General features: G+C 37.6%; 1 protein-coding gene across 1 annotated transcript in view; it reads right to left on the bottom strand.

The window, feature by feature from the left end:
- SLC25A21 (solute carrier family 25 member 21) overlaps nucleotides 1-12,896 on the bottom strand; it is a 355,138-nt gene that overhangs the window by 310,056 nt on the left and 32,186 nt on the right. The window lies entirely within an intron of this gene.

Genomic DNA, 12,896 nt, shown 5'->3' with positions numbered 1-12,896 from the left:
TGCTGCCTGCTCCCCCAGCGCCTGCCCCCCTGCTAATTCTCCCCCATGCCTGCTCCCACAGCACCTGCCCTACCACTTCAATGCCTGTCCCCTCCTCCCCCAGCTCCCTCCACTTAGCAGGGCTCTGGCACCACTCCAGCCTGAGGCATGGAGCCTGCGTTTGCTTCAGCCCCGGCCCAGTCTGGTAGCAGTGGTGGTATCTGTAACTCCAGACCAGACTCCAGGGCCTGCCTGGTCAGAGCTGCCACTCCTACAACAGCTGTTACCAGACTGGGTTTGGTCCAGAGCAACCATATGTGACATGCCCAGGGCTGGAGTGGGGATGGAATCATGCTGGAGTCAGAGCCAGAGGAAGCAACAAGGGCGGGCAGGGGATTATAGCCTGGGGGATAGGAACTGGTGGGGTGGAGGGGTAGGCAGCAGCTGTGGCCTCAACCTTGACCGAAGGTTGGGGTCAGGGCCAGGGTGAAGGCAGCCACCTGTCATTTCCCCCCACCCCCCATACTTGAGCCCAAGATGAGGGGTTTTTCCACATGTTAAATGGCGGGGGAGGGGGCGCACAACTCATCTTGGATTCAAATAAATATGGTACTTTACCAATGAGGGGCTGTTTCCCTTGCAGATAAGGGACTGTTCAACTGGCAGCTCACAATTACTTAAACTGTGGCCCACAAGCCTTGTTGGCCCAGTTTGGACAGCATCAAATTTGGGATCTTCAGTTGCTATAGGCAACAGAAATCAGTGGCAGAGGAAAAGAGGGCTTAGTGGTGCTGGCATTCACCGTGTGTTCCAGCAGAGGTGTAACTGGGCAGGACTGCATCTAGGGCACTCCCCCCGCTCCTCCCCCAGTACCTTCTTGGCAGGGCTCTGCTTCTGGAGTCGTTGGCAGTGAACAGCGTGCAGAAACAGCAGCAGAAGTTTGCTTCTGCTGACAGGAAACGTCACTCATTTTTTGCTGCAGGTGCCAAATGTTGAGTGGATAAAAAAATCTAATGTTTTCAGAAACAAAAAATGGGGTGACATGTCTCCCCGCCTTTTCCCAGCAGTTAATGCTCTTAACTCACTGACATGCTCCCGGACCAATTGCTCCTGCACCTTGCTGCTGGAGCTGGAAAGAGTAGGGAGAGTAGGGGACAGAAAGGTGAGGTGCCCCCTGCTCCATCCTGGAGCCCCCACCTTAGGCAGCACCTGGGGCTTGTGCCACACTTGCCCATCCATCTTTACACTACTGAGTTCAAGCTGCCATCCCACTCCTGGAGATGGGTCGGTCATCCAGCCCATGAGAAGCTCTGTGGTTTAGATCAAGCTCATGGGACCAAAAGCAGGGGACACTGTCGCTGGCTCCACCTCCTTTAGGATGTAACTGGTATAACTTATATTATTTTGTCCAACCTCATATTCTTCTGTCATTTCACTTGGGATGTATTTCACCACTTTACAAATCTGAGATTTGGAACATTTTCATGATTCTCAGTTCAAATATTCTCTTTCTTAATTTAAATCTCATTCGCTTTAACTAGAACTTCTCTAAAAATTCTTCTACCTAGAGATCAGTGCTAATTGTAACAGGGGTTCAATCAATTTGGAAAGCAGAATTTGGGCCATGATATATATTTCTCAAACAGTTGCAACATCCTAGAAAAATTGAAAGTGATTCTCCGTTAGTCTCATAAGGCATAAAGGGTCAGCCATCATATTTGCCTAACTTCCAACAGAGTGAATGGATACTGTGTCTGACAGCAGGATTAGTTTGAAACTAAGTTTGAGGGAGAGGGAAAATGGTACTTTGGGGTAAAAGTGCTACACAACCAGTGAACATAAACAGTATGTGGTTACTTAACTGTCTATTCCCGAGGTAAATATGTCCTGTACTTAAATTTCAGGAGGTCAAGTAAGTACAGAAAGGATTTCAATCTAGCTGTGATAAGCTGCTCCAAATAAGTGCAAACACACTTGAAAAGAAACTGCTTCAAACACATCTGACTTTCTTCAATGGCTTTGCATTAAGGTTGGTATAGAGGCATCACTTTGTTGCCTAACTGGTTTCCAGTATCTAATGTATTTCTAACTGACCATTTCTTTAGTGGGTTTGCATTAAGATTGGCAGAGGGGTGTCACTTTTTTGCCTAATTGTTTTCAGTGGTGCTCATGTAAAGATGTGTTCTTTCCTCAACTGCCATATCAATCCTTAGCTGGGACATGCATCCAGCGTATCGCTGTTTCCATCTCATGTGGGCCTCAGTTTTACAAAACCACTTCTCCTCAGAAGGGGGAACCATTACTGAGGTTTGTTAAAAACTCTTTTTAAAAAAGAATTAGCATTAACATGAATATTTGTCTGTTAGTACCATAAATGCCAAGGTATTTTAAAATGTGAAAACTGGATTTGTAAACTGACAGATAAAGTAATTGATGAAGTAAATAAAAGTAATAAGTTATTCCCTTTCCAAGCATGGCATGCAGTGTCTGAGATGTCATGTGGTTTTCCCATGGAAGAAATTAGTGTCAGAACAAAGATTAAAATGTTGGGTCATTAGCTGCTAGTTCTTCATTAACGCTACCATAACCAGCTCTTGTTAACTTAATACAAATGTTTATAAATGGCAGAAGGGCCAGGGTTTATTTGTCCTTCAAACAATTCTCCACAAAATGACTAGAGAAGTTGTTATCCATTACAATCTTTCAACAACATTTCAGCATAAAGGGCACTGCTTAATATTAAGGAGTACTCCATTCCATTACTGACTTTTCCAAGATTTTTTGTAGTGGCACTTAGGAGCTGAATGAGTATGCTATAGCTATGCAAAATTATCTTAAAATAACTACGATACAGCTCTTTCAGCTTTCAGAATCAGCATTTTCATTTTAAGTTATCCTCCTGAGTCCCACATTTATCTTGTCCCACGCTTAACTTTAGATACAAGTAAATCTATCAACATCAGTGGGACTGTTCACAAGGTAAACAGCTTGCCTCTGCAATATGAATAAGAATGCAGTATTAATATCAATGCCCCATATGTATATTTATTTTTTAAATTTATATTTACTTTTTTATTTCTGACCTGTGAAATACATTTATTTGCTATTATGGTAGTATTTTTTGGCAAAGTACCAAAAACACCTACAACCTTGACTTGGAAGATGTTGGCGAGACAGGGGCGGATGGTGGAGGAACTGCAAGGGGCTCAATCCTTGTTGTGGCAGTGCAGCCCTAACCCCTTCCCTGCTGTCCTCCCCAGGGCACACTTGCCAAGCAAAAAGTCTTTGTGTGCCATGATCTGGCACTTGTGCCAGGGTTTCCCAGCCCTGCACTAGTCTATTAAACAAAATAGTCTCAGTTCAGTGTCAAGCAGCTGCTAGTCATGGCTTTTGGTCGACTACCATTTTGGAGTTTTACTCAGAACTTTTGTGTGTCCTTGGAGAAGTCAATCACAAAAGGGTTAAGTGTTTCTGGGACAGCAATAAATCATTTCTGAATATACCCAATACTGCCCAAGTCACATAGGGTGAAACTATAGCTGCATAAAGTATTTAGCTGTTCATTTCAGATTCAGGCCAGTACACAAGGCAAAGTAGAATGCTGCTGAGTGACAGACCCCTAAAACCTGTATAATGTTTATGCACCATGACAATGAAATAGATGTATAGACATTTCGGGCAGTATGCACCAACAAACATGTATCGAAATACATACACACACACACTTGTGCTCAAGGCAGCACCATGATGGTTTGAAAATAAATTGTTAAGGGACAAGATATACTAAAGCACATTACCAGTTTGTTCATCTTTGAATCCCTACAACATTAAACTATAATATGCAGGACTCAGTACATCAGTGCACAATGGAATTATTAAACAGATTTGTATTAGCATTTTAATTGTTTATGTTTTGCAGACATGGAAAGCTTATTATATTACAGTACAATGAAGACAACCATCCAAGTTTCTTAAATGCTGAATTTTCATGCTTAAATATTGTAAATGTCAGGCAACAAACCAGCTCAACAATTGAGACAGTCATGTATAGCTGGCTTACAAGCTGAAGAGTTAGACTTCTCCATATATCAAATAAAAGACATCTAAACTCCAATACTATTGTCATCTCTTTAATTCCTTACTTCTTGCTCAAAATTATGACATCCTCCAAACCTCATTACTGAATTTTCCTTACTCCTCATGAGGCAAGGAGAATACTGTGAATCAGGCTCTTGTATCACTCAAAAACAAACAAACAAACCAACCAAAACCTCCAACAAGATCACCCAGTTTTAAATACAAATCATTAATTCAAACAGTAAATGCAATGTCATATTTTTAAAAGAAAATATTATTCTTTTATTGAGAATGGGCATGCTCAAATGGACATAAGAAATTAAAGTTTTTAGCTTCTTGTAACACGAGTTTTGCATGAGCAACAGATGTAAAAAATTTGGCCAGTTTTAGTTTGGCTGCTTTCAAGAACACAGTTTTCTCCCATTATGGTCCTTACTATAAGGCATTGAGTTTCATCAATGAAACATTTGGAAACTCCATTTATGCTCCAGTTCCTTCACTGGGTTTCCATCTGAGATTGGAGTTATCAACCTGCTGGAAATTGCAGAAGCAAATATTTTCCAGCTACACCCATCCCAGCCCCAAGAAGCTGCAGGAGAGGGTACAACAGGAGTTGTTGCCTCCAAATAATTTAAATAACTAAGCTGTATCAATGAAAACAATATAAGCTTCATAATAAAATGGTAATTGGGATCATATACATTTAGTGATTATGGAGCAATAGTCTTTAAAATGTAATACAAAATAGATAAACACTTACTAACAGGGTTACATGCATGGGTGTATCTAGGATTTTTAAAAGGGGGTACACAGCATCACATATAAAACAATACATATTTTTCTCCAGTTAAAAAATAACTAGAAGTTTTACTAATAGTTCACGGCCCACGGCTATTTTATTCAGCTAAAGATCAAAGCCAAAATGAGTGTAACTTTATTGAAATGCGCATTAATTATGCATTAAAAATAAACAAACTAGGCCAAAAATAATCAAAAGGGGTTGTTTCATTAGTCCTGTAGACATTAGAATTAAATGCATGTCTTTCTTCAGACTCATAAAACAAAGTCCACCCTTCCTGAGCATTTTGATGGTGCATCCAATTCTTCACTGAAAGTTATTTCCATATATGAGGTAATACTTTTAGCTAGATTTAAAAACAATCTTCAAGGCTGTAAAATAGGAGCTAAACTACCAGAAGCAGCTAACCAACAACAGAATTGCAAAAGAAAGGATAGCTTGAGTAGTGGAACATCAAGACCATTAAAAAAAGAGAGAGGGTTGTTAATACCTGTGGAATAACAATTTAGAAGGAATCAGATTATAATGAGCCATTAAAGTAAGATAACTCCCTTACTGCTGCCTGAATATAAATTCTGCAGCCACTGCCTGGCAGTGGTGGGGGATCTGCACCCCCCACCCTGCCAGTTGCAAGTGGGTCAGCTGCCACCTCTGTTCCCACGTGTTCTGGAGATAAGCACGCTTGTGTGAAGGCTCTGGATGCATTTCTCTGTGGAAGAGTGTCTGGCAGAGGGAAAGGGAGGGCATAAGAAGGAGGGGTATTTTAATGATAAGGCCTTACTCCATTCATTTTGATATCCCAATACTGCAGTGTTATTGGTTCAAAGAAGCAGAAAAAGGAGTTATAATTTGTATGATAACTGAATATGAATGAAATACTGCTACAGACAATTAAAAAAGCATACAGGGAGTGAGAATGTCAGTTAGCTCCAAAGTTCAGCCTGCTGAGTTGTGATATATGACACAGCTGTAAATCTCTGTCTGTTTTTGGTTGATGTCCAAATGGGACTGATCCCATGTCATTTTATTTTAAATGTTAGGGATAATTCCAGTGTCCTGGCCAACATTTCCTCTCTTAGTAAAATAAGATCTAAATATATCCAAGTCTGTGTTAGAACTATTGCTGGTGGAGGCCACATTCGCCTGTTTACTACAACCCCAGTATCTAAAATGCTATTTTATAACAGTTTTTCATATTCCTTAGGTTTGAAAAATAGTATTATACAACCAAATTCTTTACACACACGTAAGTATCTGAATATTTGCAGTTTTGTTTTCATAGCTCCCTAACATATAGGTAATGAAAATAAAAGTTAGAGGTATATTTCATATTCTTAATTCCTTTCAGAAGTGGACTGCTAAAGCTGTTTCTAATAGTTTGTCCGTGTACATTTTAATGGGGAAAAATAACTGGTGATTATTATAAAACAATGAGCCACATTTCAAGTAATCTAACCAATCAGTAGAGAGGATTTGGGGCCTTCTGTTTTTTATTTGTATGCAAACAGCTGTATTTCATTTTTAACTTCTTTGTTTTCTCTCCCTCTTTTTTTTTTTTGGTCAGACAAAATCCATGTTGTCCTGGTGGCCAATATACCAGTAGAATTAGAAAAAGGTCTTTTAGTTGCAGCTTTGTAAACAGTAGTTTAACCTTAAACTGGTAGAATATTGATACCAAAATGCATTTTATTATGAATTACTGTTAAAGAAGTAATATTAAAAATAGTGCCACTTAAATCATGTGTGATATGATAGGTAGGGTCACATAGAAAGATACCTTGAGTGCACTTCAAAGAATCTGGATTTTTAAATAGTATAGTCTGCATCTGGGGAGAATGGGAGAAAGGAGAATGAATAGCGTAAATACTCTAACTCTGTACATGCGGTTCTTAAAAATTAAAAATAATGGTAAAATATCATGTTATGATTTTTAATTATATAGTTCCCCCTTCTAGGATTTACTGTTGAATTTAATAAATTTGTTACACTATAAAGATCTGGATTTCATTTCACCAGTGGGGCCCAAAAGCCTAAAATTAGTTTGAGCACCAAATTAAAATGAGTTTGGTACTCTAATTCAGTCCTCAGGAGACAACAGTTAATATCACAAGACTACTCGCATGTTGACAGTTCTGTAAGTGTTCAGGACACAGAATCCCATTTATCCTTGCATGTGGCTAGCATGCCCTTACTTTTATCTTATTAGCAGTTTTGTTTATGAAAGAGCTAGTTGCTTGGGAGACCTACATGCTTCATATTCCTAAAAGGCAGATTATGCCAGGGTAGAAAGTTGTCAGAACAGTGCAAGGGAAGTCAAGGGGGTTTTTGCTACAGTCTTAGGTCAGATATATTTGGTCTCTGCATCTCCTTTCAAAGGATTTATTTTTCCATTTAGATTTTTTAAACAAATAAGAACGAAAATAAACAGATATTTAAACTCTATGGGACAAATTCAATCCTCAAATAAAAGTACATCCAACTCTGTTCAATTTCTTTTGCACTGCAAGCATATTCACAAGCAGGACTACAACACAGGTTTTCAACACAAAGCTTTGTTAGTTCAAGTGTAGAAAATCTAGTTTTTTGCTCTTTTCTTTTCTTTCTTTTTTTAAAGCAGTAATCTTTTCAAATCTCACATCTCGGATATGGCCCAGGTTGACCCTTGAATTCCATTGGACACTTTGCTACAAACTAATCAAAAAACAAAATGTACTTGTTCAAAATTGTTTATGTACTATGTAAAATTGATTTTTTTCTTTAATACTAAAATTTGGTCCATCTGTTGAGAAAACATAAAATATTCTAAATATATACAAAGAGTGGAACTGCTTCATTCCACTGGCCATATCCTGTGGTAGATGCATTTTCATCAGTATGTTTGTCTTGCAGACAAAATGAATATCAGATGGTGGTTTTGAAAAAGGGCAGACCTAACATGAGGTGATTAGTTTCAAAAACAGATTTTTATTCTTGATAAATTATTACCAAATACAATCATCTGTTGATTGAGGATATAAAACAGATTGGTCATACTATAACCTACAGGTTAAATGAAAAACGGAAATAATAAGTTTATTTAACAAAGCCTTGCATTAGGTTCCCAGCAGTGCAAATCTAAGGCAAATAATTAGATTTCCAATTTAGAGATATGCATTTGTCAATCCAGACTTTTCTTGAAGTCATCTATTTCTCTATTGGCCACTATCGCTGCATCCTGTTTATATATATATATGTGTGTGTATGTATATGTATATATGTATGTATAGATGCATATGTGTGTGTGTGTGTGTGTGTGTGTGTGTGTGTGTGTGCGTACATAAATGTGCATATTTATATGCACATAAATGACACTTACAATGATGAATATGCCTTGTGTGATATAATTAGCAATTAGAATTGCTATTGCTGGTTTGTTCAACTATACTGAATATAATTATTTGTCTATCACATGTACTGGCTATCTCTGAAGATGGCTGATGGATCCACTGGCTTGAAAAATGCATTGTAGTAAGGTACAACACCATTGATTAAAAGGAATGCTATTGACAGAGCAGTAGGAACCATAGAAAGAAAGAAGCCTTTTGATTTATTAAAAGCCACTCTTAACTCTACGAGTCTAATATGCTGACTGAAGTGGATGGCATAATGAATACAGCAGGCTTCTTTAGGAAATTATTTTGTACTACTGAAAATTGGACTCCTTTATCTTAACGAACATTAAGACTATTGTGCTTATCTCAAAAGTAGAAGTAAAAAGCAAGACATAGCAAGATCCCATGGCTCTTGCCTTAAAATTAAGAGTTTGGTATGGGAGAGAGTATGGGAGGTTCACTAAGTTAAAGCGGGCAGAATTTCACCCCAATAGAGATGCAACTGTTTGTCATTATCAGTATAAAAAGGAAAATTGCTATTATGAATTGTGTTATATTAACTGTGCAATTACATATGCAAAATCTCTTGAATATAGACATTCTGTAAAACTACAAATCCTTCCTTGGAGGTCAGAGTTCTCTATAAAATCATCCCAAAATTGGTAATTCAATTGATTTTATGTTTATAAGTTGATTACCAAAATTTGAATGGTTTTATAGAGAACTTTGACTTCCATGAAAGGACATGTATATCCTTCTATAAAATATATCTATTGCTGAATTCAGGCAGCTGCAAGATAAAATTGTCTTTAAACTGCAGATTACAAGACAGCACCATGACTAGTCTTTGGAATGACAGCAAAGAAGCAATAGAAGATTGATATCCATCCATTCTACTAGTAGAAAACAATAACTGCTTACTGGAAATAGTTCACTTGGAAATAAAATTTCTCAGGTCTCTCTCATCTTATTTTTTATAATAGCCTAGAAAATGATAGCCCAAACTGGAAGACATTTTTTATCTCATTTCACATAATTTGTAACATTTTATATGTGAGAAAACATCACACTTTTCCTGACTACAAATTATCGTGAATTTATTCTGCTCCCCCAATTCTGCAAAAGTGTACTATACTGCTATAAGGAGGTAGGAGTTAGATTCTTCATTTAAGGTAGGCCTATTTAATTTGGGACAACCCAATACATCCCTGTAGTTTCATTTTCTTGATAGACATGTTGAGATTTAATATTTTTAGTAAATATTCCTTTGATCTTGGACATCCCCAGTGAATAAGGACAACGCTTAGCTTTATATCACACTTCAGTTATTACTCAAGCACATCTTGATAGATTGTTACAGTTGCCCTGAAATGTTTATATTGATTTAGGTTTTCTTTTTTAATATGACTACATTTGTTCTGATACTTTGGTAGATATTTTTACTAGAACAATGTGCAATAAGGAAATAATCTTTGGGAAAAGGCCCCCTTTTAAAATGATGTTATTTAGGCAATCCATGGTATGTTTAGCATGTCCCATTTTATTAATTGTGTTACTTTTTTTCAACAGAGGCAAGCAAGTTACTTCGTAAAATTTTTCCAGATGGAAAGTAATATGGAATCCTAAGAATATTATCAAGTGTTTTGCTTGTATAATCTAATTTTTCTGACAGTGACTTTTGGGTAACTTCATTCATTCCAAGTGCTCTTACTTGGGATTTGGTATAATTGACTCAAAAGCCTGAGATTTCTCTGCATGTCATCATTTGTTTCATAAGGCATGAGGCACTGAGGTAAAGGGATCAGCAATCACCATTAGAACATCATTTATATGTAGTTTAATTTTTTCCCAAACCATCTGCATTTTTCCTGCTTTTTTTGTTCAAATGATTCTCAGGTCATAGAAAATCAGAATGGTAGATATAAATATTCCACCAAATGTTTAACTATCTCACCTTGCCTTTGTTGTAAAGTGTAATCTTTTACCTACTCCGCTTCCTAAATTAACTATGAGAAGAGCACCAAGTCAACAGTCATAATTTCTTCTGGTTTTGCATTAAGCAAAAGGAGTGTTAAGTGTATACATAGGAATGGAGGTCAGGCTACCAGGACAGATCAGGAAGTAAACTCTAGGAATGGGACTGGATGAACTGACTGATTGTAAAGATACAAAATATATGCATATACAGACATCTCACATAACAGAATGGCCTATGGATGCACCACATATATTAGAAGTAGGGATCTATTACCATGGAAAGTATGCACCAAAAGGACCCAAAAGAAATGGAAATGTAGTGCATACAGTACTTTCTTTATATTATAGAGTCTATAATATAAGACACACAGCTTTTTTCCAAAACCAGCTACTGGAAATTGAGATGCACCTTATAAACATGGAAATACAGTAACAGCAGTTTCTACCACTTCAGCTTCTGCCTGGCAAAAGCAAAAGTAATTTTGCATGTGATCCACAGGGAGCAGAACAATGAGCAGTCTGGGCTCCCTAGCTGCTTCTTTTCAGTTACTTACTACAAGGAATTTTTTTTTCTTCATTTTGAATTTCAAAAACAAAGTATGTATCTTATTCTGGGGTGCGTTGTATTCAAGAAAATATGGTATTATGGGTTATAGTAATATAGAATTTTGAATTGATAGTAAAATGACATTCTAAAATGTAGTTTGACTGAATCATAGTTTAAAGTATTATTATTTATTATGCTGCATTATTACCACATGTATAACTGGAACTTTCTTTTATGAATTCCTTCATTCTCTATTTAGTGTTTGCAACACATCATATCAGATTTTTCTCCAGGAGCAAATGTTTTCTATATCTGGTATTATCATAGTCAGGGAAGAGACTCCAGTCACAGGAAGAACTTTCACAAAAACATGGTGCTATTTTTTATGCCCATACGTTCAAAGTCGGAGAGGAAAGTCTAGTTATTCAATTGAGTCTTAATAGACAAAACTAACATCTTCTATTTGTCAGGTGGTTGAAAGTTCAATCACCATCTTCCTGTATTTATTGTAAGAGGAGCACAGCTCTTTCACTGAAATGAATCCTCACTGAGTCATACTTCAGTTCCTTTTTCTCAGAATCTGCAAAGTAGTGCATGGACTCATTTTGTAATTTTCCTATTTACTCACTAACTGTTCATTTAACAGGAATTTCTATCTTTACATCAATAACAAGTTCAACTGAGGTTATGTTTCTATTTTCTATTCTATTGTTTCTTTTCACTTTCTTCAAGGCTTTTTTTCTCAAGCTCCAGCTACCTTGCTTGACATTGTTTGAACCACAGCTCTATAGTGACAAAGTTAAGCAGATTTAACTTGTCCAATACACTGTCTAGGAATGATCCTGGTGACCACTAAATAGTTTCTGCATAGGCTTGCCTCTCATATATGGGGACAAATTATATTTCAACTTCCCAAACAATTAGCGTAGTGGCTCAATTGAGACCACACAGACACTAGGCTTTTCTCTCTTCCCTTGCTCTGACAAACCAGTCGCTATCCATGACTTTTCTAATCTCCAAGGCTCCCTCTGGGGTGTTTTCAAGTTGATTTCTGAGTTTTAACTATTCTCCATTAAGTAAGTAGAATATCTTGTTGAAGCCTGAGCCTGAAAATCCTAGATGGGAGTCAGCACTATCTTGATTGTGTCATAGAAAACAAGCTAGCTGGGAAATCATTTTTTTTGTGATTTGGTTTGTGACTTTGCAGACACTGGGTTCTGCATAATGATACCCTAAGAGAAAATACAATAGTGTGAAAGAATAAGAGATTTGAAAAGGAAGGTGATCTCAGCAAAAAGGGAACTCCTTTCCCTTTCAAACTTCATCCTTTGAAGGAAAAGCTTTCCACTTAAGCCCTGCTCTAAGAATTCTGTACACAAGCTGATTCTACTGGTAATGTTCAATGAAAAACTCCCTAGAATGGTTAGTGGTAGCTTTGTAAAACTCATCCCCTTACGCTTTCCTCTCCCACCATGGCCTTTGAGGAGTAGATTGGAATATAACTAAAACAAAAAGGCAGTTCTGTGATTTCATAAATTTTCTGACTATCAGACCAGGATGCCTTGAGGCTTTTCCTAGAAAATACCAAGTAGGGGTGGGAGAGGTTAATTTGACTTTGAACCTCATACCACTTTGGCCCATCTGGTTTCCAGAGAACGCTAGGCTTTTTCCTGGCTTAAGACTGAGGCAGAAACACTAAGAGGTGGTACAGTTCCCTGGTCAGATAAAAACATTAGGACTAATGTAAAGAACCACTTTGTTACAGGAGACCAAATATGGAGGACTACAGAAATACAGAGAGCAATCATACACAACCCTAACTGAGGCAACCTGGAAGTTATCTCTAGGGTGACAAATTGCAAATCAACTATGAAGCAGAAAAACTGAGGTTCACATTTCTAAAAGAGAATTGTTCAGTTTCCCTGTGGGCACTGCAAAGGGCTAATTAGAGGATGGGGAATAGTTACTGCCTTGAGGAAATGCAACCCAGAGGAAGAGCCCACTGTTCTTCAATCTACTGGGTAATAAGCAAGAGGAAGTTAAGGAATTGGTGTTAAACCTCAGCTATTCTCTGCATGCAATTTGTCAGCAAGCTAGGGGAAAACAAACAAACAAACAAACAACAAACTCTGCCAAATGATTAAAG

This window comes from Alligator sinensis, unplaced genomic scaffold (genome assembly GCF_000455745.1).
Source record: "Alligator sinensis unplaced genomic scaffold, ASM45574v1 scaffold280_1, whole genome shotgun sequence".
NCBI classification, from domain to species: Eukaryota; Metazoa; Chordata; order Crocodylia; family Alligatoridae; genus Alligator; species Alligator sinensis.
Note: the sequence above shows the minus strand (reverse complement) of the source record. Positions and strands in the feature narration are given on the sequence as shown.